A 21842-nucleotide genomic window follows, 5' to 3' on the forward strand; every position below is an offset into this window, starting at 1 on the left:
GGGTTACTCACTGAAGCGGGAAGTGAAAAAGCTGGAGTTGAGAGATTTTGTTTACCACAAATAGAGTTTCCCCGTACAATCATGATGGGAACAAACCATGCCCATACCATTAGCCACTTGCAGGGATATCATTAGCTGTTTAATACCATAAATGGTATATTTTAGTTGTTCATTTGGAAAAACAGGAAGTGTTTACAGATAGACAAATTCTGCTATTATTGGCCAAAAAATAATTCCCTCTCCATAAAAAATAGAAATATTGTGCAGCTGTCACATGTTTTCTTCTCTAATTTGGGGGAGAAAAAAAGAGGATAACCAGCAGTATGGTGAATGGATCCAATTACAAGAGCCTGAGGACATATCATCTTGAAGCTTGTCTATGTGATTGCTAAGACCTATGTTGCTGGCACCGGTTTGATGGCGCTTAATCACTCATTAGTGAATTACCTAAGTAAGAAAAACGCCCCCCAAAAGCATTTGGAAGATTACAATGAAAGATGGACACAGAAGTCCAAATTCAGTGAATAAAACAGTGATTTGTATAATATCACCATGAAGCACAGCAAGGGCATTAGAAGGGATAAGATTACGCTAGGCATTCCACCTAACCCTGTCCTTCTGTGCATTACAAAATAGCCAATGATTAGTTCTCAAATATTATGTAGGGGAATATAAAAAGTGTACCCAGAACATCCTAACGGCTAGTTCACTTGATGGTGAGAAAGGAGAGCAGGACACTCAGTTCTGAAACAATATGACAGTTATATTTGGAGTTGTCTACATATATCAGGAAGAAGAATCTAATACCAATCCTATACAATGTTTCTCTGTGCTGTGGAATTTCCTATTCTTCCCTATGGTGTTCCTTATATCTGATAGACCACCTGTAAACTCCTATGATCTGAAAAACCATGCTAGCTGGAAACAAAGAAGATAAATGGAACACCTTTATGAAGGCATCATTAGGTTATTCTTCTTTTTGCTTGTATTATTTTAAGTGCTATCTTTCCAATAGTTATTCCACAGCCATTTATAAAACATGTTAAAGTTTAAAAATAAGAAGCCAAGCAGCGCTAATCACAGTACATAACAACGATTTTCCCAGAGCAAAAACTGGTTGTGAGCTATCCAGAATCATTGGGCGTTGTGCAGCATGCATACATGACAAAGCAGTGAAATATTTATTAAATAATTTGTATCGTAACAGTTAAAGTAATCAAGTTATGTCTTCATCAGAATCCAATAGTGTGAAATCCCATATATAAAAAGTAACAGTAAATAAACATTTTCTCTGGCCACATAGCGATATGCCAAAGGTGCACAGAACGCTGTTAGCTTCCCACCAAAGTAGTACCTATTAATCTATTTGCATTTGCATTCTTTCGAACTGTTAGGTAGGCAAGAGCTGGGTTAGGAATGGGAGCTCACCCTGTTGCGTGGTGCTTGGGTCTTAAACCCAGGCTGTCAGCTTTCCAGCTAACAAATTCAGCATCTTTAGCCATTGAGCCATCATGCCCACCAATCATTTCTCTCCCTCTCTCTCTCCCCCTCTCTTCCTCCCTCCATCCCTCCCTCCATCCACCTATCAATCTATCTATCATCTATCTATCATCTATCTATTAACTATCATCTATCATCTATCACCTACCTATCTAGAGATCTATCTAGAGCCCTGGTTACACAGTGGTTAGAATGCAGTGGTTTGATTGTAAATGGATCAAGATTGACTCAGTCTTCCTTCTGAGGCTGGTAAAATGAGGACCCAGATTGTTTGGGGCAATATGCTGACTCTGTAAACTGCTTAGAGAGGGCTGTAAAGCATAAACATGTTTTAAGTTGATTTAAACATCATCATCATCATTTTTTGATGACGATGATGATGTGTAAATAACCTTAAAACATATTTAATGTAGATTTATGTATAAATATCTTATGTATCAGTATATTAAGCTTTAAGCTTAAATTTACACATAGGTATTTACACATAAGTTTGATTTACACATAAATATGTAAAATGTATTTTTAAAAAAGAACTGGATACAAGGATCAACTAATTACTTCTAATGTATACAGTTTTTTAGTTTACCAATGGTAGGTAATTATAGATTAAAGTGTCTGTATTGTTAGACTTCCAGGCAATAATACCATCTGTGTAACTAGTGTTATTGTAGTTCAGTTGGCTTCTCCGTTGAGTTTGAGGCTTTGCCAACTTGGCATTCTTCAGACATTTTGACAATGCTGCTGGGCAGATGAAATTGGAAAGAGTTGATGGGATTTGTAGGCTGGGCCTAGATTGGACTATTTAGCTGCTGTTCATTTCTTACAGTAAGTGGAACATTGCTCTGGATTCTCCAAAGAATATTCTACCAAATCTGATACAGAAAGGATGGTTCTCTGAAATTTAATGAAATTCAGTGTAGAGAAAACTAAAGTCTTACACTTAGGTAAGAAAACAAAAGTAGACATATAGACTGTGTGAAAACTGTGAGAGGGATCTTGGAGTCTTAGTGGACAACCATCTATATATGAACCAGTGGTGTGCAGCAGCATCCCCAAAAGCCAATGCAATCCTAAATTGCATTAACACAGGGAATCAATCAAGATCAAGTGAGGTACTAATGCCACTCTATAAAGCCTTAGTAAGACCACACTTAGAATACTGCATTCAGTTTTGGTCACCACGCTATAAAGAAGATATTGAGACTCTAGAAAGAGTGCAGGATGGTTACAGGAGCTAGGCATGGCTAGTCTAGAGAAGGACTGGGGAGACCTGGTAGCAGTCTTCCAATATTTGAGGCACTGCCACAAAGAGGAAGGGGTCAAGCTATTGTCCAAGGCACCTGAAGGCCAGACAAGGAACAATGGATGGAAACTGATCAAGGAGAGATTCAAATAAGGAGAAATTTTCTGACAGAACAATCAACCAATGGAATAGTTTGCCTTTGGAAGTTATGGGAACTTCGTCACTGGAGGCTTTCAAGAAGAGATTGGACTGCCATTTGTCAGAAATGGTGTAGGGTATACTGCTTGGGTGGGGGGGTTGGACTAGATGACCTACAAGATTCCTTTCAACTCTGTTAATCTGTAATCTGTAGTTGGCAAGCAGATGCCTCCACCATGGAGGTGCAGACAAGAAGATAAATATATAAGGTCCAAAGTCTTTGGAATGGTTGCAATTCATTCACTTGCCAAAGAGTCCACAAGAGCCAATGAAATGAGTATCTTATGACTTTATGCAAAAAATGTTGCAGGCATCTTACTGAATGCTTTTGAAAAGTAATAAAATATTTAAAAGCCATAAATGATTTGTTTATCCAGCTGCTGAATTATATATGGAAAGAGTTGACCTAGTGTTCCATTACTTCTATCAGATTTGCCATCATGATTTGTTGGCCAGCTTTGATAGGATCTAGCTAAATGCAATACCAGACTGCAATGTTATCCGGTACTGACAGTGCGAAAGTGTTTCTAGGGATCTTAGCATCTAAATATGAATGTATTCCTTTGTTCCTGGTTATTTTAATAAAAATTAGAAATTGCTTCTCTATCCGAAAGGCATTAAATAACATGAAAATAATAAGAAGTTTTTTTAATGCAACACAACACTGTCATTAAGTAGAATAGTTATTCTAGGAATTTTTAACTATAAATATAGTTAAGCATTCTAGAGGAACCACTCCAATAAGTTTGGAGTAATAAGTTAACAGTATCAGAGGGAAGGGGAGCATCCCTAGCATTCCCCCATGAGAAGAGGATTGGAAGTCGCTCCTGCTGATTTCTACCTATATGGCATCTGTTAAGGAGAAAGCGGATCTGTCCAGAAGAAAGGTGGTGAATCATTTGGACCGCTGTATTTCTAGAATGGGCTGTTCTAAACTTTTGCATGCTGGCACAGCAAGCCATAGCATAAGGCAGCAAATTACTTGAAATGCTTCTTTATGGCTTTTATTGCCAGCTTGAAGAGGAGGCAATTTCCTTGCTATGCCAACTGAATTTTGTAATGGCGTTCAAGATTTCGCAATAATAACCTCACCCTTTCTTTGGTGAGAAGAGTATGCAGGAGAAGGGAGATTTGTTTTCTTCCCCACTGGATGATTGTTAGTGCTGTTGATCCAACTTTCTCTTATTAAATGAAGTCCTTTCTGGATGGGCATGTTTTAATTATGAATCCTGGAATGTTGGTATAATCATGGCTTTATTCCAAATCTCAGCAATTGATGTTATTGATTTAATTAGAAAGATCATAATGCCTTGTAATATTCAACAAAATCAAATCCAATTTCTGTAATGATGCCCACTTGTTAATTAATTGAGATTTATTTGTATATTTATAAGCTCTTCAGGTCCTAAGGATCTCAGGGTATGGGTTACAATCCCAAAAAATCCACACAACAAACAAGAACATGAAATAAATCTAAATAAAATCAAAAAGACTAAAGTATCAATTACCACAGTACAAAACAAAGGCACATATTATCAATGGGTAAAAATATAGTGGCTATCCTATTGAATGTCCCCAACACTGAAGGGGAATATCAGGGTTTTTCCTGGTCCTGAGAAGGAAATCATGTTGGCACCAGTATTTCTCTATTATCCATGTGATTCCTCTAATTAGTCTGTCAGTGGGAACTTTGTTGTTTCAGAAGAGCAAGTGGAAGCGGGTGTGGTTGCTTCCTAAACATTTGAAAGAGTATAAAATTCCCATGTCACATGAATTGATGGTTTTTCTTGCCAAGATCCTGAACCAATCAAATTTTCCTGTCTTATGTGAACTCAGCCTGAATTTATGATTCAGCAAGCAGATCACTGAGTTGCATAAAATGGGGAATTAGACATAGGCCAGATGCAGATATATGTTTTAAGAAGTTCAGAATAATACATCCTGTAAAATTAATGTACAGGACCGGTCAGGACAGAAATCTTATCTAGAGAATATATGGTGCTGCTTCCAACTTCTCTGAAGTTCCATTGCCCGTTTAAAGAGGTGATTTACCTGCCTTATTTTCATTAAATACATAAAAACAAATAAGCCTCTCTTGTAGTAGAGGCTGCATTGCTTCTTTTTTTCACCACAATTTCAAGAGGTTTCCCCTGGTTTTTTGAAGAGGAAAAAGCAATTTCATCTTCTGATAGATTGCTTGTTATAGGTACAAATCAGAATGCAATCAAGGTTGAAGCACTAAAAAAAAAAAAACCACCGCGTTCTTAGGACAATCAAGACTTAATTCATCAGCAGGGAACCTCCAAATCATCTGCTTCTTAGGCAGACAAAAACACTGGATGAATTGCTGAGTCAGTTCCTTCTCTTGTATTGCTTTTCTCTTTTATTCTGTTTTGCACCGCTGAGTATTTCTGAAGGAGCAAAGAGTTGCTTCTGCCAGTACAGGCAAATGTGAGATGGATGTATCTGTCAAAACCTAAGCAAAAATCATAGATTATTTTCTTTCTTCCCTCCCCAATCTCTCCTCCACCTGTCTCTCCCATTCTTTCAAATGAAATTAGAAAGAATTAGATTTTTGAAGCATGACTGTAGCCTTGCAAATTATTCAGGGAAGCTCTTCCTGAACATCTTCTACACTGTCCAAACTTATTTGCTCATCTTCTCTTTCATTTATTAGATTTCGTGATTTAAACTGGATTTGCAGTTGATGGATTTTTTTTTTTAAAAAAATCATGCAGACAGTTCATCAAGGTCAATCTTTTATATTGGGAATGGAATAGCCTTCAGTTAGCTTGTAGTCAACAGTTGCCTGGGAGAAATGAGCAATGGTTTCTTTTATGGCAAACTAGCATTCTTATAACTGAAAAAAAAATTATGGTCAGAGTAAAAATGATGTAACTGAAAATAATGTTTAACATCTAGGAAATAAGAAGTATTCTAACGGTTTTTGAAATGTTCCAGTATAAGGAGAAGAGGGATGTGATAGAAAGCCAAGGGGAAAAGGACTGGAAAAAGAAAAATTTGGGAAACAAATTTGTTATACCCAGTAAAATAACATATTCTTCTGTTAAAAGTTTTCCTTTAACAATCTTATTTAATTGTTTAATTACTTGTTTTGTAAACTGATGCATAAATTAAAAAAAAACCCAATAACTAAGAATGCCGGTCTATTGAATGCTCTCAGGATTCAGAAACCCAGATTTAGTACCCTTTCAAAATAGTACAATGTTGCTTTGAGTAAAAGAAGCTGTTTTACAACAAATCTATTTTTCTGTGAAAAGTACTCAAAAATTTAAAAAGAAGCAACTGAAGCATTAAAATATCTCATACCTGATTTGATTTTTTTTAAAAAAAGCTAGGAAATCTAGTTCCAGTAGTGAATTCACAATTCATAATCATAAAAGAAATATTTTACCTAGGAAACATTATTCATTCTACGGTTGGGAAAAACATGGACTTGATATTTCTGAGTTTATTAATTAATATGTAATACAAGATCTGGGTACATTATAGAAAATATAGTATCGATCCATCATCTATCTATCTATTTATGTTATGCATATACAATTAACAAAACAATGTTTAAAACAGTATAAAAGCCATTCTTTACTGAGAAAAGAATTAATCTAGAATGTTATTTGTTGGGTCTCTGTTACAATGTAAGGACAATTCTTTATAAATCAAATTTATGACAATACAGCTCTACTAAACTATTGTCCCTACTTAAAGACCCATGGGTCAAGGAAACCAAGTGTCAATGTCACCAAGAGACAGATGTCAATACTGCAGGACATCTATTAGTAATCTTGGCAAGGAACGACTATGATTTATAGCATACTCCAATTTGCCTAAAATGTGGCAGCCATTCAGACATTGCAGATGTAATCGATTGCCAGAGGCCAGCTTTCAGAGGGAACTTCAGAATAATGCTCTAAGGTAGCATTTCTTTTATTATTAATATTTTATTGTGTACTGGGAATCTGTATGTGTCAAAACTAGAATTAAATTCTGCGCAGTGATAATGAATCATGGCATCTTCAGACCTGAGTTACAGTTTTGATTGATTATGTTCTTTCAAGTTGTTGTCAACACTTAGTGAGCACATAGATTTTCTTCATGACAATCTATCCCTAAGTTGTTTCTTTAAATCTTTCAGCGGTGCACCCATCGCCACTGTAATTGAGTCTATCTACCTTGATGCTGGCCATCCTCTTCTTTTTTTTCTCTTACATCTTTCCCAGCTTTGAGCTGAGTCCTGTATCGAAACTAGGTTAACTTGAGCTTGACTATTTGTGACTTGAGTGAGAACTCTGTTGATTTGTTCGTTTGTTTTTCCTTGTCTGTCCATGGTATTCCTGAGAATTTTCCCCCATACAAAATTTTAAAATCATCAATACTATCCTGTTTTTTCAACATCCCACTTTGATTTTCATAGAGTGTCACAGGGAATTTATTTTAATTTAGAGAATTTTGCCACGCAATCACTATTTCTATAATTCTCAGTGTTAATGGCAGTTTGCAAGTGGATGAAGCAAAAATGGGATTTGGTTCGGTTCTGTATAAAGTGCAAGCACATCTGTTATGTTTTGGAAATCCACAATTTATGGTTTAGTCTCTCCTGCAAGCCCAACACTTTGTGGTATATTTAATAAACTGGCTAAACAAACCAGGGTTTAGCGTAATGTATAATCAAGCATTATCTAGAACAAGGGTATCAAACTCGATTTCACTTAGGGCTGCATCAGGGTTGTGTTTGACCTTGGGGATCCGGAGAGGGTGTGGCCAGGGTGGGCTGGCCAGCTCGATGTTACTCATTTGGGGGGGCACCTTTGCCACCCCAAGCGCTCTCCTGTGAAAATGGGCTCTGGAGCTCCATTTTTGGCTGTGACGGCTTCCTGCAACCCTCTGCCAGTGAAAATGGAGCTCCGTTTTTGCTGGCACAGGCACCGCAGGCCGGTCCTTTGCTGCTTTGGGTGACCTGGGCCAGATCTAAGTACCCTGTGGGCCGGATCTGCCCCATGGGACTTGAGTTTGACACCCCTGATCTAGAAAGAAACATGAATACTGGAACTATCAAGTCCAGGTCCTAGTAATACAAGTCAAGGAGCACAGTGGAAAAAAAGGGACTAAAATTAAATATAAAGAACATTAATGACAACAGGTACAATAACCAGCCTTAGAATGGACAATGAAAACATCAAGAGGGTAAATACTTTCTGATTTTTAAGATCAACCATCTACTATTAAGGAACAACAGCAAGAAATATGCTGCTCAGTAGCATTTGGTAAAGCAGTCACGAGGGCCCTGGAAAACACACACAACTATTGTGATATGACTATATTTCATAAGCCTCAAAAGCAATACCTCCTAGCAATAAATTAGCACTAGTTTGGTTAACTAAATGCTGTATTAATCCTCCCAACCTCATCAATGCAACCCTTGTCTCCCTTCTGGCTATTATTTCCATTTGAGTTCCAGAAAGTTTCCCCAGTTTAAAGAATGTAAAGCTGCTTTTACTCACACTGGGACCCAGATCACTAATTTTAATCAGCCTCACATTTGTAACAATTTTGCTCACTGCAGAAGGTTGATTAGATTCATTGGGAATGACAGCGGCCAAATGTCCTGTGGCAAAAGGGAACAAGTCTTCGGAAAAACACTAATTTTGATGGAAGAGATTAGGAGAGAGAAAACCAGCAGTGGGTAAAACAGAAAGTATTCTTTCTCCTCCAAGTTAAAATATGATTGTCAGTGGACCAATTAATGAATTTTTATATACAGAGAAAGCAGTTTATTTCTATGAAATGTTATTGTTCATTTTGGGCAAAACTGATCATAAATAAAATTCAAGATGTTTCCCTTTTCCTTGTTCTTAATCATTAGAGATTTTGAAAATTTAAATATATCATCAATCAAAACATTGATCGCTTAGTCTAGTTGAACTTTAAAAAAAAACTCAGGGCAAAGTTCCAATGCTTTTTTTCTTTTTAAAAAAAGTAAATAAATCTACCCAATCAGACTGAGTTTCAGAATGATATGAATAGGGCTGGGCATTCGTTCAGCTTTGCTTCTAGATAGATGCTCTGAAGCAAGGGTGAATATGGCCCTGTTTACTATTATTTCAATCCCTTTTCCTGGGATTATGCAGCTGCCCTGGGATCTATGGAAATGATGCAGACTGGGCTATATTTGCTGCAATTCCAGTTAGACCTGTTCTGAAAAAAAGGCAGAAACCACAAGATGGCCCCATTGAGTAGTTGTACATTTTTGCCATCTAGTGGTCATCTGAATTTTTACAGTCTGGATCTGATAATCCTAACCAAATGCATACTCCAAAATGCCTTTTTGGATTCAGATCCAAAGGGCAGAGGTATAGTCCAAAACCTGAAGATCAAATTGTTTTTCTTTCATCCTTCAACCTTTCAAACCTAGAAGTGACTCTAAGCACACTTGCATAATGTTAGTCCATTTCAAATATTTTATCTGGCAGTCTATGGAGATTGTCAGTCATCCAGGTCATGGTTGTCCAAAGATGCTTTTTCAAGAGGCAACTGGACTTTCTGTTTTTTCTTTGAAAATGTTTCGCTTCTCATCCAAGAAGCTTCTTCAGCTCTGACTGGATGGTGGGGAATGGAAGGATTTATACTCCTTGCACACAGTAGAATAATAAACAAAGCAATGTTGTTATTCTGTACATTACAGGAATATTGGAAAAGCTCAGGAGGATCTTCAGCCAACATAGCATACCTGCACACTTCAAATCCAAGGATACACTAAGGCAAAAGTTTGTCCATCCCAAGGATAAAACACCCAGACACAACATGGTATATGCAGTACAATGCAGTAAGCCATGTGCAGATCTGTACATTGGAAAAATGAAACAACCACTTCATAAATGCATGGCACAATATAGGAGAACAAACCCATCAGGCCTAGATTCAGCAGTCCATCTGCATTTAAAAGATAATGCAGACAAAATCCATTCTTTTGAAGACAACGAAGTCCATATTTTGGACAGAGACGACTGCTGGTTTGAAAGAGGGATTAAAGAGGCCATCTATGTCAAATCTGAACAACACTCTCCCTCAACAGAGTGGGAGGGATACGACACCATCTGACTCCAGTCTACAACACAGACCTTTCAATAGTTCCAGAAAGTCTCCAGACCCATTTGCACCACTCAGGTGAGATCCTGATGAAACAGATAAACCTTCAGGTGACCCTAATACTCACTAAAAGAATGCAAATGACCAGCTGTCTGCAAGGAGTATAAATCCTTCCATTCCCCACCAGCCAGTCAGAGCTGAAGAAGTTTCTTGGATGAGAAGCGGAACCTCTTCAAGTCTAGTTTATTTTATTTTATTTTATTTATTTGTCAATTGTTTACAAGATAATAAGTATAAGTGTATACATAGTTATGAATACATGAAATGGGTACATATAAGAAAAATAAAATAAAAATAAAAGAAACAATAGGACAGGGACGGTAGGCACGTTGGTGCGCTTATGCACGCCCCCTACAGACCTCTTAGGAAAGGGGTGAGGTCAATAGTAGACAGTCTAAGGTTAAAGTTTTTGGGGTTTGGCGAAGAAACTATAGAGTCGGGTAGAGTATTCCAGACACTGACTGCTCTGTTGCTGAAGTCGTATTTCCTGCAATCAAGCTTGGTGCGGTTAACCTTGAGTTTGTATCTGTTGTGTGCTCTTGTGTTGTTATGGTTGAAGCTGAAGTATTCATTGACAGGTAGGACATTGCAGTGTATGATTTTATATACCATGCTTAAATCAGACCGAAGACGGCGTAGTTGCCTCTTTAAAAAGCATATTTGGTATTCTATCTGGCATTGGGACCCTCCCTCCTCAAATTCTGGTTTTTTAATATATTTCAGGAGATGCATGAAATTATTGTACTGTTTCTATATGGTACAATTAGCAAACTCATGTTTGGGAGCCTTCTAATTTGGGGACAGAATCTAAGGTTCTTTCTACCTCTGAGTAACTAGAGTAACCACACTGAGCACTTTTGCCACAAATATTAATTAATGTCATTATTCTCTTGATGTAATCCACAATGTCAGTTTTATTACCCACATTTGCTGATGGGTGGGTACTTAAACTCATTTATTAAAATAAAAAACTGACTTTCTCATTTGCAATTCAGTCACTTAGACACTCTGCTGCCCTGGATCACATCAGGAGGAAACCTGGCCCTCCATTTTTCCATAGATGAGCAAATTGGTATGAGACATCTGTTAACAGCAGTTTTCTCCTGAGCAAAATATATAGGAAGCATGCATTTTTACCACTTCCAAGTCCAACCAGCTAGCCCTACCTCTCCCAACCCTATATTCTTTAGATATATCTGATTACAGTTTTGATCACCCCCAAATTAACTATGTATAGAGAAAACTTTGGGGACTACTGAGCAGTAATTATACAGTCTTGCCTTCTATTCAATATAGCAGCTATTTAGTGAATGGATATGCCTATTGCATTTGAGCATTCCCAACATGATTTCAAAATGTCTTTGTGTTCATTGTCCACAATAAGAAAAGGAGTGAAAAAGATGAAAGCTGCTGTTCAACGCATTGTGTGGATAGTCTGATCTAGCCTATCAATGGTTTTTATTGTGTCTGTCATTTCCTGATTAACAACATGATGGCTTCCTTAAAGTAGGATATTGATACCTCAAGTTTCTGTATGAATAGAAGTAGTAGAATGACAGTAACAAGAATATAGGAAAGATATCTAAGGCTCCACTCAGGTAGAACAGTGAAACCCTTTCCTCCTCCTCCTCCTCCTCCTCCTCCTCCTCCTCCTCCTCCTCCTCCTCCTCCTCCTCCTCCTCCTCCTCCTCCTCCACCACCACCACCACCACCACCACCACCACCATCATCATTTGTTCAAATGCAATTAGATTTATATCCTTGGAATATTGTATGAAAAACTGTGCCCTGAAACTCCTGTGCTGTCCATGGGCTCTTGGCTCGTTGATTTGTTTATTAAATGTATTCACCACCCATCTTGCTTACATGTGATTCTGGGCAGCCTACCATTTTTCTTTGGCACCCGAGAGGTCCCCCTTCACTGTATTTCATTTAAATTTAAAATTAGATTTAATCAGAAACAAAATAAAAAAATGAAGCTGCCATGTGCCGATTTCTGCATACACCTCATAAATCCAACAATACTCTAATAAGGGTGTTATTAGACATAAAATCTTAGAAAAAGACAAAGATGACTGAGAACATTTTAATGGATTTTACCTCATGGTTAATTAGAATGTTTGTGGTCACATTCATGACAGCCATTTTCTTGGGTACTTAGCAATGTGTTCTGAAACTGTCAGTGTACTCCATTGGTCCCAAAGGACTGGAAATCCCTGAATAATAATAATAATAATAATAATAATAATAATAATAATAATAATAATAATAATAATAATAATAATAATAATTTACCTCTGATCAGGGAGGAATAGATCTTTTTTCTACAATTTTATGAGACAATCTAGAGGCTACTTACTAGTTAAAACCACATCACCATTGGGCATCCATCAGATAGTGATAAAGAGCATTGTATGGTTTAGTCCTATTATTTGTGACCGAAGAGTTTTCTCTAGCTCCTTCACAGCTGTATGAAATATATTGATGAGAGATGCAGAGGATACAAAGGATGGATGCTACAGCAACTCCGTTTGGAAAAATGGGATTGGGGTTATTTAGAGCTCTTTCCAATGAAGTACCAATTATAATAATAGCAGAGCTACTTCTGCTGCCTGCATTTTGGCAGTTCGAATCTCACCAGGCTCAAGGTTGACTCAGCCTTCCATCCTTCTGAGGTGGGTAAAATGAGGACCCAGATTGTTGGGAGCAATAGGCTGACTCTGTAAACCACATATAGAGGGCTGTGAAGCACTGTGAAGTGGTATATAAGACTAAGTGCTATTATCATTGTTATCTGGAGGCTGTTTGCTGCTCTTTTTCAGATATGAGATTGCAATATTCTCAATGGGAACATTCTTAGGGACATTTGGTGCAATAGTTGTATCCATCATTCATTTCTATGAAACCCAATTTATTTTCAGACTGGTTAATTTATGATTTATCTAGACACCCACACCCACAACCCCCTCCCCCAAAAGACAACCAAACAACAAACTGAATGGGATGAAAATTGAAGCACTAAATAGACAGAGCTGAGGCTTGGCTGAGAAGCCTTTTAGATTCAAATAAAATTAGATTATACATTACTGCCAATTTAAGAGCTAACTGATGTTAAATATGTCTTTTGCAATAGCATCAAAACTTTGAGGGAAAAAATGAAAACAGACCTAATCTGGTTTCACAGCAAATGGAAAATATACTGTAGGTTTAAGCATTTCTCTGCCAAATGCAATTTTTAAGAGCAAGGGAGACCACTGGTTTGCTGAAAAGACTATTTTAATTCATTTAATTAGTTTCAGTCTCTATTGTAGTTAATGGGCAATTTCATATCACTATACAAAACAGGTATGTAAAACACATCGCTGTATAAAACATGCACGTGTGAGTTATTTTTATTCCAGAGTTGTGATGTGGGGAAAAAAATTTAATACTCAGATCTCCTATATGCTGTAGTTCTAGACTTGGTTAGGTAGCCACAAGATTGGTTTTTATTTTTTAAAAATAATACAAGGGAAACATTAAAGCCTAATTACCAGAGTTGATCCCCTCTCCCCCAATGGTTAGGTTCACCATTGTGTACCAGTAGCACATTACTGGGAATACTGCATTGATGCTACAGTCTTTTTGCAGTCCCTCAAACCACTGATAAGAAGGCTGAGTATCTTTCATTTCCTGCACCACTTCTCTTTTCCTTTTTCTAAGACAAGCCAAGAAAAAATCTACAGTAGTGCACAGTCACCAATACTGTTGAGTGGTTGAGTAACAGTCTTATTCATCTTCCACCAATTTCTGTTCATTTGTAACCATCCATGGAGGGGGAGGTAAAGGTGAAATAGCCATAGAGATAAAGTGTCTAGAAAGATTTACTGTCATAGGACCCCATAGGACTTCAATTTGATCATAAGAGATCTAAGCGTCATCAATTCTTCTGTCAGCTATTATGCAAGAATGAGTATATTTACTGTTAAAGTCTTATTCCACTGACCTTAGTAAACTGTTTGATATTCCTGTGATGCATTATTCCCCACCATTGGTCTAATTAATTGTATAATAGGAATGTGGCCTTAATATCACATATACTTAGAGCCTTAAGTAGACAGAGGAATAGGCAGGGGATGTGCATAATTATACTGTCATCAATCTTTCCAGCATATCCAGGGATCTACCATTTATTTGTTTATGAAACTTAGTCTGTTGGTAGATTACAGTAAAAAAAAAATCCAACACATATGGACAGCATCATCTGGGGGAAAGGTTAAGTTTCTAGCATACTTTTAGGATATGAGTCCAAAAGTTCTGTAATATACAGTATAGATGAAGAAGTCAAAATAAACTATGCCACATTTGCAACCATTTGTACAAAGGAAACTACATGGGTCTGTTGCAGCAAATAAACCATATTTTGGTTTAATTTTCCGGCAAAACCCTGTATGATCAGAACCACATTGTCTCCTTGGGGCCAGGGCAATTCTGGTTCTATATAAGCTATTTTACTTTCTACATACAACAGAAATTTACTATTTCAATTATAATCTATTTATCATTATATTATGAACAACCATAAACAAATCACAATATCAAAAACTCAATAATGATAACAATCACACAATTGGGGCGTGATTGCATATGCTCCACTTCTCAGGATGAGAAAGTCTTAACAGTGTTAGGGCCAGTAGAATCTTTCAGGCGAGATTATTCCATGGGCAGGTGCCATGATTAAAAAGCCCATTCCTTACATCCCATCAGATGACAACGTTTCAGGGAAGGGACCTGGAGGGTGCCTACTGTGTTGGAGCATATGTGATGGATAGAAATGAAGACAGATGGATAATAGAGTTGAAAGTGACCTTGGACGTTTTTCCGTCCAACCCCCTGCCCAGGCAGGAGACCATATTCCATTCTGGAAAAATGGCTGTCCAATCTCTTCTTAAAAGCCTACAGTGATGGAGGCAACCACAACTTCTAAAGGCAAGCCATTCCATTAAATGTAATTGTCCTCACTGTCAGGAAATTTTTCCTCAGTTCTAGGCTTGATAAGTTTCCATCCATTGATTCTTATCCTGCCCTCAGGTATTTTGCAAAATAAGTTGACCCCCTCTTCTTTGTGATAGCCCCTCAAATGTTGGAAGACTGCGATCATGTCATTCCTACTCCTTCCCATGAAAAAGCTTTATAAGTGCTAACCAGCACTTTGAATTGTATCTGGAAGTCTAAGCTCACTAAGTAAAGGTGTCATGTAGGCATACTGAGATGTACTAATAACTACCCACATTGCTGCATACTGTACCCCTTGCAGCTCTTGAGTGGTCTCCAAGAGCAGACTCTTATAAACTTGATTGCAATAGTCAGACTAAGAGCTGATTAAAATATGAGCGAGCACAAGCAGATCTCCCAATCCAAGAGTGAATGCAATTGGAGCCCTTGGTAGAGTTGTGCAAAGGACTTTGGATTTAGATCAAGTACTAATTGCAGAAGAACTACAGCGGAAGAAAATATATATATATATATATATATATATATTCTTCCGCTGTAGTTCTTATATATATATCTGTTTCCTTCTGATGAGCATCCCAGATGTATCTGGTTGATCACTGTGAGAAACAAAATGAGGGAATAACAGAACTCCTTGGCCTAATCCATCAAGACTGTTCAAATATTCACCATTCCACCATTCTTTTACAGTCTTTTGTTGCATATATAGAACTGATTTGAGCTGGAAAATTAAAAGGTGGAGATGAACTACTGAGGAATCAGTGGCTGGGCATACAATATGCCAGATATGATTAGTTTGAATATCCCCAGACTGGGGGTGGTGGTGAAGGGATATAAATAGGATATTTTATTGATGGAGATTTGCACCTTCTTATAATGGTGCAATGACAGCATTTTGTCTTCAGCATAAATACTCTGACTCTCTCTGCCTTCCAATGCTTATCACACAAATAACAGATCAGCCCTTCTCTAGACGTTTTCCTGGGCGCCAGTTTATCAGCACTTACATAATAGCCATCTTTATCCACAGGATCTTGCTTCTCCTTCAAACCAACCACTTGCCCAAGTCTTTAAATAATGGAATTTACATGAGGCAGCAGCTGATGATCTTGTTTTGTGATGGTTATTGTATGTTTCTCTCTCCTTTTTTTCTTGAGATCAAATTCCACGTATTAGTTACATAGTTCAAGAGAATATCATTGTCTAAAAATGTTAGCTTTTGTCACACAGTTATATTAATACAATCTACTACTTTCTCCCATAATTTAGTTTCTGCAAAACATTGTAAAAACACATGATTTAAAGAAGCATTATCCCTATTACAGCTCAAACACAATGCTATTTTTGAGCATTCTTTTTTATAGAAAATGATGGAATATTTAAAGCCATAATTTGAAGTCCATTGATACTCTTGCTATAGAAGTTAAGACACTTTCCCATTGTCTATGCAATATAGAAACATCTAATACTTTATTTCATTAATTTTAGCACTTTCCATATCAAATTAATTTATTGATAAAAACGAATGATAGGTTGTTTAATTTTAAAGGATGTAATAAGTTATTCTTATATCTCAGGTATCTCTGAAAATGTTGCTAGTCCAAACAATGTTGGTAACAAATGTTGTAACTGTAAATATTACCTAGAATGGCTAAGATTGGTAGTTCAATTCCTCTCATTGGCATTGTGTGCAAGTTAGATTTTGGCTTCTGGGAGGATTAGCCCAAGACATTTGCCTAGGGTCAAGTACATACAGTAGTAGTTCCTCTTTCCCATTTTCATGTATGGGGTAATTTGGACTGGCTGTGATTGGGATGCCATCTTCCAGCAATCTACATTGAAGCAGACCATGTGACATGCACTGTTTAGTCTTCCAAAGACAGGATTGCTTGGAGAACTCAAAGGGAATTGTTCAGGAGTCTCTTTATTTCCCTCTAGTCTTAGTGGTCACTATGGGACTGCAGTTACTGATCAAGTAAATCCAATAGTTGGATTCTTGGTTCTAGAAGGGTTCTTATGAGAGCACAATGTGAAGACCCACTCAAAGCTGGGCCTGGCATTATTGCATTGAGTTGTTTGATTGTTCAACTCTCATTAATAGCAGTTGAATAATTGAAAAGTTTCTGAGCTAAATGCTGTGAAGTGGGTTGATGACTTAGAATGGAAATGGTGGAATGCTGAATGTGATTAAATACAGCTTGATCACATCCTTTCATATTATGCTCATCTCTTGCCTGGGAAGAATATAAGGAAAATGTGACTCTGCTGGCCCTACTTACCCTCAGCAATTCCCAATGCTACTCTACATGGTAGCCTTCTGGATATCAGAGTTTGGATGTGGGGACATTGTGCTAAAGAGTTTCCATTCCTACTTGGATGGCTGCTTTCAGAAAGTAGTGCTGGAGGTTGATTCTTCTGCCTCATCATGGTTGAATCTCTCAGTGTTCTATTTTATCCCTTATGCTTTTTGACAACCATGTGAAATCACTGGAAGAGGTCATTTGGAGTTATGGGCTGAGAGACCATGATATGCAGATGATACTGAATTCTACTTCTCTTTTTCATTTAACACAGGTGAAACAGTTGGTGTTCTGAGCCAATGATTGAGCAGGGTAACTGGGTGAGAGGAAATAAAAATGGAAACACTAGTTGTGCATGGTGTGCATGTCAAACTGAGTCATGGCATGGTAGTATTCATCAGTTTTGCCTGATTTACCAATCATAATTTCCTGGTTGGATTATTGTGATGCATTTGAAAATAGTGTGAAAAGTTCAGTCCACCCAAAATAGACTGTAGACTGCCCACTGGAACTGGCCAATACAATCATATTATGTTAGTTGTTTCCACTTAAACCAACTGCAGAACACAATTCAAAGGATTGGTTTTGATCTTTAAATGACCTTTAAACCTTAAATGGCTTAAGGTTAAACTTACACCTGAAAAATTACTTGAAGGAGTGCCTTCTCTTATATGTAACCTTTCCTAAGAACTAAGGTGAACTTCTACAAAGGGGAGAGCATTTTTATGGTGACATCTATTGTCCCAGAAAAGCTTGGATCCTTTTACCTGGCATGCAAACCACACCAAATAGGTGGAAGGAAAAAATAATTTATTTGCAAATAAAGAAGCAAGTTCCAAATGGGCATAATCCTGCTTGGAGTTGATACCCTTTTATACAATTTTGAAAAACATACATTGCCATGAACCAATTATGGGAACATAAACCATTATAAACCAAACATTAAGAGCAGTATCATGCATCCATCTTCATTAATCATAGTATCACAGTTCAGCTAAAGCAGAATCTTCAAACTTGACAGCTTTAACTTCAACTCCCAGAATTCCTCCTCCAGTCATGTTAGCTCAGGAATTATGGGAGTTTAAGTCCACAAGTCTTAAACTTGCCAAGTTTGAAGATCCTTGAGTTAAAGTTTAGAAGGTAGGCTAAGACTTACCTTATCACTAAAATTCCTTCTTACTAAAAACATTCCTAAGCAGTTTGGTACCAGGGTCTTACCCATCCTTTTAATGGTCAGGCATTCCTGAGCAGGAGTCAGATGGTCTTGCTCAAATTGGTGTCATCTCTACTTAACAAATCAATTTTGTTCTGTACCAATAGATACAAGGCACTATAGCATTTTTATGTGCAAAATAATTCTAATTATTAATTAATTAAAACGGGCTGTCCCAACAACTCATCTATGGAATCTGCTCCTTGAACAACCTTGACTGACTCCATTTCAGCGTCACTTTGATGACAGGTGAAGACCATTCTATTTTCCCAGGCTTTTCAGTTGGCTTAATTGTGTTTAATTCATATTGTTTTGAATGACTGTCATACTGTCGCTTGGTTTATATGGTGCCTTTATTTAGCATTTTATTGTGTCTTTTTTAAATTGAAATTCTATTTTAGTGTAAACCAATCAAAGGGTTTGGGCTACTGGGAGGTTCAATAAAGAAATACATGTTTAAAAACACTTCATTACATTAAATTGCTAATAATGTTGATATCGTGGACATTTAACTCTCTGTTAAGACATTATGATACCTGGAGCAACTAATAATGTTCTCTTTCACCCCTAATCAATCTCTGTAATATTTTCCTAAATTATTGATCTTTGCATCTTCTCTTGAATTAGCAGTAAAAACCTGCTGTTTGAGGAGTCATTGCACATTCAAGTCATCCATTGGTTGTTGTCACTGTATTATGTAAATAGGACTTACTTGAGTCAGCTTTTCTCTCTCTTGAATTGATGGTATTCAGCCTTTCCTTGAGGCTGATGGCAAGTAGCACATGCTGTTGTTACACAGAGATGGAATGCTAGCTGTGATAATGGCAGGCCCCATTATGCAGGTCTGCTAAGTCAACGTTTCCAGGGGAGGGAGGGAGAGAGAGAGAGAGAGAGAGAGAGAGAGGCTGTTGTTGAGAAGATCACATTTAATTAGAAGAGAATCAAGTGAGTGTGTTGTGTTACACATCAGGCAGGCAATACTGCAGAAAAGGACCTAAGATTAATCTGTATGGGAATTCAGCTTTAAGTAATAATGATTACAAATGACTGAAGGCAATTGAAATTCTTGTATTTAATCTGCAGGCAATTTCCAGAATACAGATAAAAGCAGGGAAGACCCAAATCAAAAAGCACTTTTTAAGCTAATTGACACATGCATGATGATGATCATGATGATAAGAGAAGCTTGTGGAGAACTGAAGGAAGAAATTCACTTTTTAAAACTTTTTTTTGACAGATTTTGAATGATTCGGGGGACATTCAATGCTCCTGAAAAAGCAATGGGAAAAAGATGCTATAACAATGATGGGAGAGATAGATGAAGGTCATTAATTCTCTTTCAACGATCTGGATTTTGTGGGATTCAGGCTCTTAATGGGGCTCTCCACAACATCCATAGGGCTGTGTCAATTCAGCACTGGCGATGCCCTTGTTTGTTTCTGTGACTGAAGGGTTTTGAAAGTCCAAGGAAGGCGGAGTTACTTAATCCCAGAAGTTAACCAAATCAGTTTTCAATCTAGAAGAAATGCTGTATTTACAGTATAATTGTATAAAGTGTCTCTAGGCTGAAGGAACTTGGGATGTTCAGTGTGAAGGGGAAAAAGATATAAGACTGGTGCTCCAGGAACAAGAAGTTGTCATTTGGAAGTTAGTCAGGAACTCTTCACCAGTCTCTCATTGCAACTACCTCAGTTGGAAAGGATGGTAAGATGTTTACAATAGTGGAACTGTTGGAGGTTCTCCTTCTCTGGAAACTTTTAAAGCAGAGGTTGGATAGCTACCTCTTGAGCATCATTTTCCTTAACATTGCAAAGGGCTATATCACATTTCTATGATTCTATATTTCTATAATTCCAGAGAAGCTTATTCTTTAGTAGATATCCATGTGGGTATGCTGTAAGTACACCCACCCACCCACCCCATTTTAAACATGAGGATTTTAGCTTGCCGAGACTGTCAAATCTTGTTTGCTGCTGAATTGTTCATGCTTTGGCACTGGACAATACATAAATGTTTAAATTGCTCGATATGTCTAACTGAATTACCTTCACATTGCAAATAAAAATGGGAAAGGCTGTCTCTAGCACTTCAGCTTAATCACTTAGACATGTCTGCTGCAGTGCCACTTTGTCTTTTCACTATTTCTTTCTCAATGAAAAAGAGAAAGTGGAAAAATAAATGTAAAATAACGAGAACATGTCTTTTTGCAGGAGAAGTGAGTTAGATTTTTAAAAGCAAGCTTGTGTCCCATTCAGGGGACTGCTTCAGATTTTGGTGAGCGAATATATCAGATGTTCCAGGCATTCCATTGAGAGAAATTGCTTGAGAGCCCTCCCATTACAGAGGTGGTATTCAGCAGGTTCTGACCAGTTCTGAAGAACCGGTAGCGGAAATTTTGAGTAGTTCGGAGAACCAGCAAATACCACCTCTGACTGGCCCAGCCCCCATCTCTTCTCTGCTCCCGAGTCCCAGCTGATCAGCTGGGTCTTCTTTTGTTGCCCTGCACAGGAGAACGGAGCTGGAAAGCAGGTTAGTGGGTTGGGGAGGGAATGGGATTTTGCACTAACCTTCCCCTGCCATGCCCACCAAGCCATGCCACACCAACCAAGCCATGCCCCCAGAACCGGTAATATTTTTTTTTTAATCCCACCACTCATTAGTCTGTCTTAGGGCTAGTGGTCTGTCTCAGCAAAAATCATTTCCGGTGTCCTTAGATCAGAGGAACACAGTCCAAGAAATCCCAGGCTGTCCAATGAAGACTTCTGTTTATTATCACATTGAAATGTTCATAAATTGGAAGTTCAGGGGGCCACAGTGACTCATGAGGTTAGGATGCTGAATCAAAAGACTATTGAGAGATTGACAGCTCCGCTGTTTGAAACCCAAGAGTGAGCCACATGATGGAAGGAGTTCCTGTCAATTTGCCCCAGCTCCAGCACACCTAGCAGTTTGAAAGCATGTAAACGCAAATAGACAAATAGGTACCACTTTGGTGGGAAAATATCAGAGCCACAAATTTTCTGGGAAATGGTGATATCTACTGGCTAATCCTTTCAACTTGGAAGGGCCTTGGTACGTGCTTCCAACACAAATGTAGTCAGAAGTAGAAAATTATTAAATATCTGTATGGAGAATAATCCTATAAACCAGATTTCATCTTTATTACACATACAGCAGATTGAGTTTTTCTCCTGCTTTCTCCCACAACTTTTCAGAGTGTAAGCTATTT

This window comes from Pseudonaja textilis, chromosome 1, assembly GCF_049901715.1.
Source record: "Pseudonaja textilis isolate UNSWEBS1 chromosome 1, rPseTex1.2, whole genome shotgun sequence".
Classification (NCBI taxonomy): domain Eukaryota; kingdom Metazoa; phylum Chordata; class Lepidosauria; order Squamata; family Elapidae; genus Pseudonaja; species Pseudonaja textilis.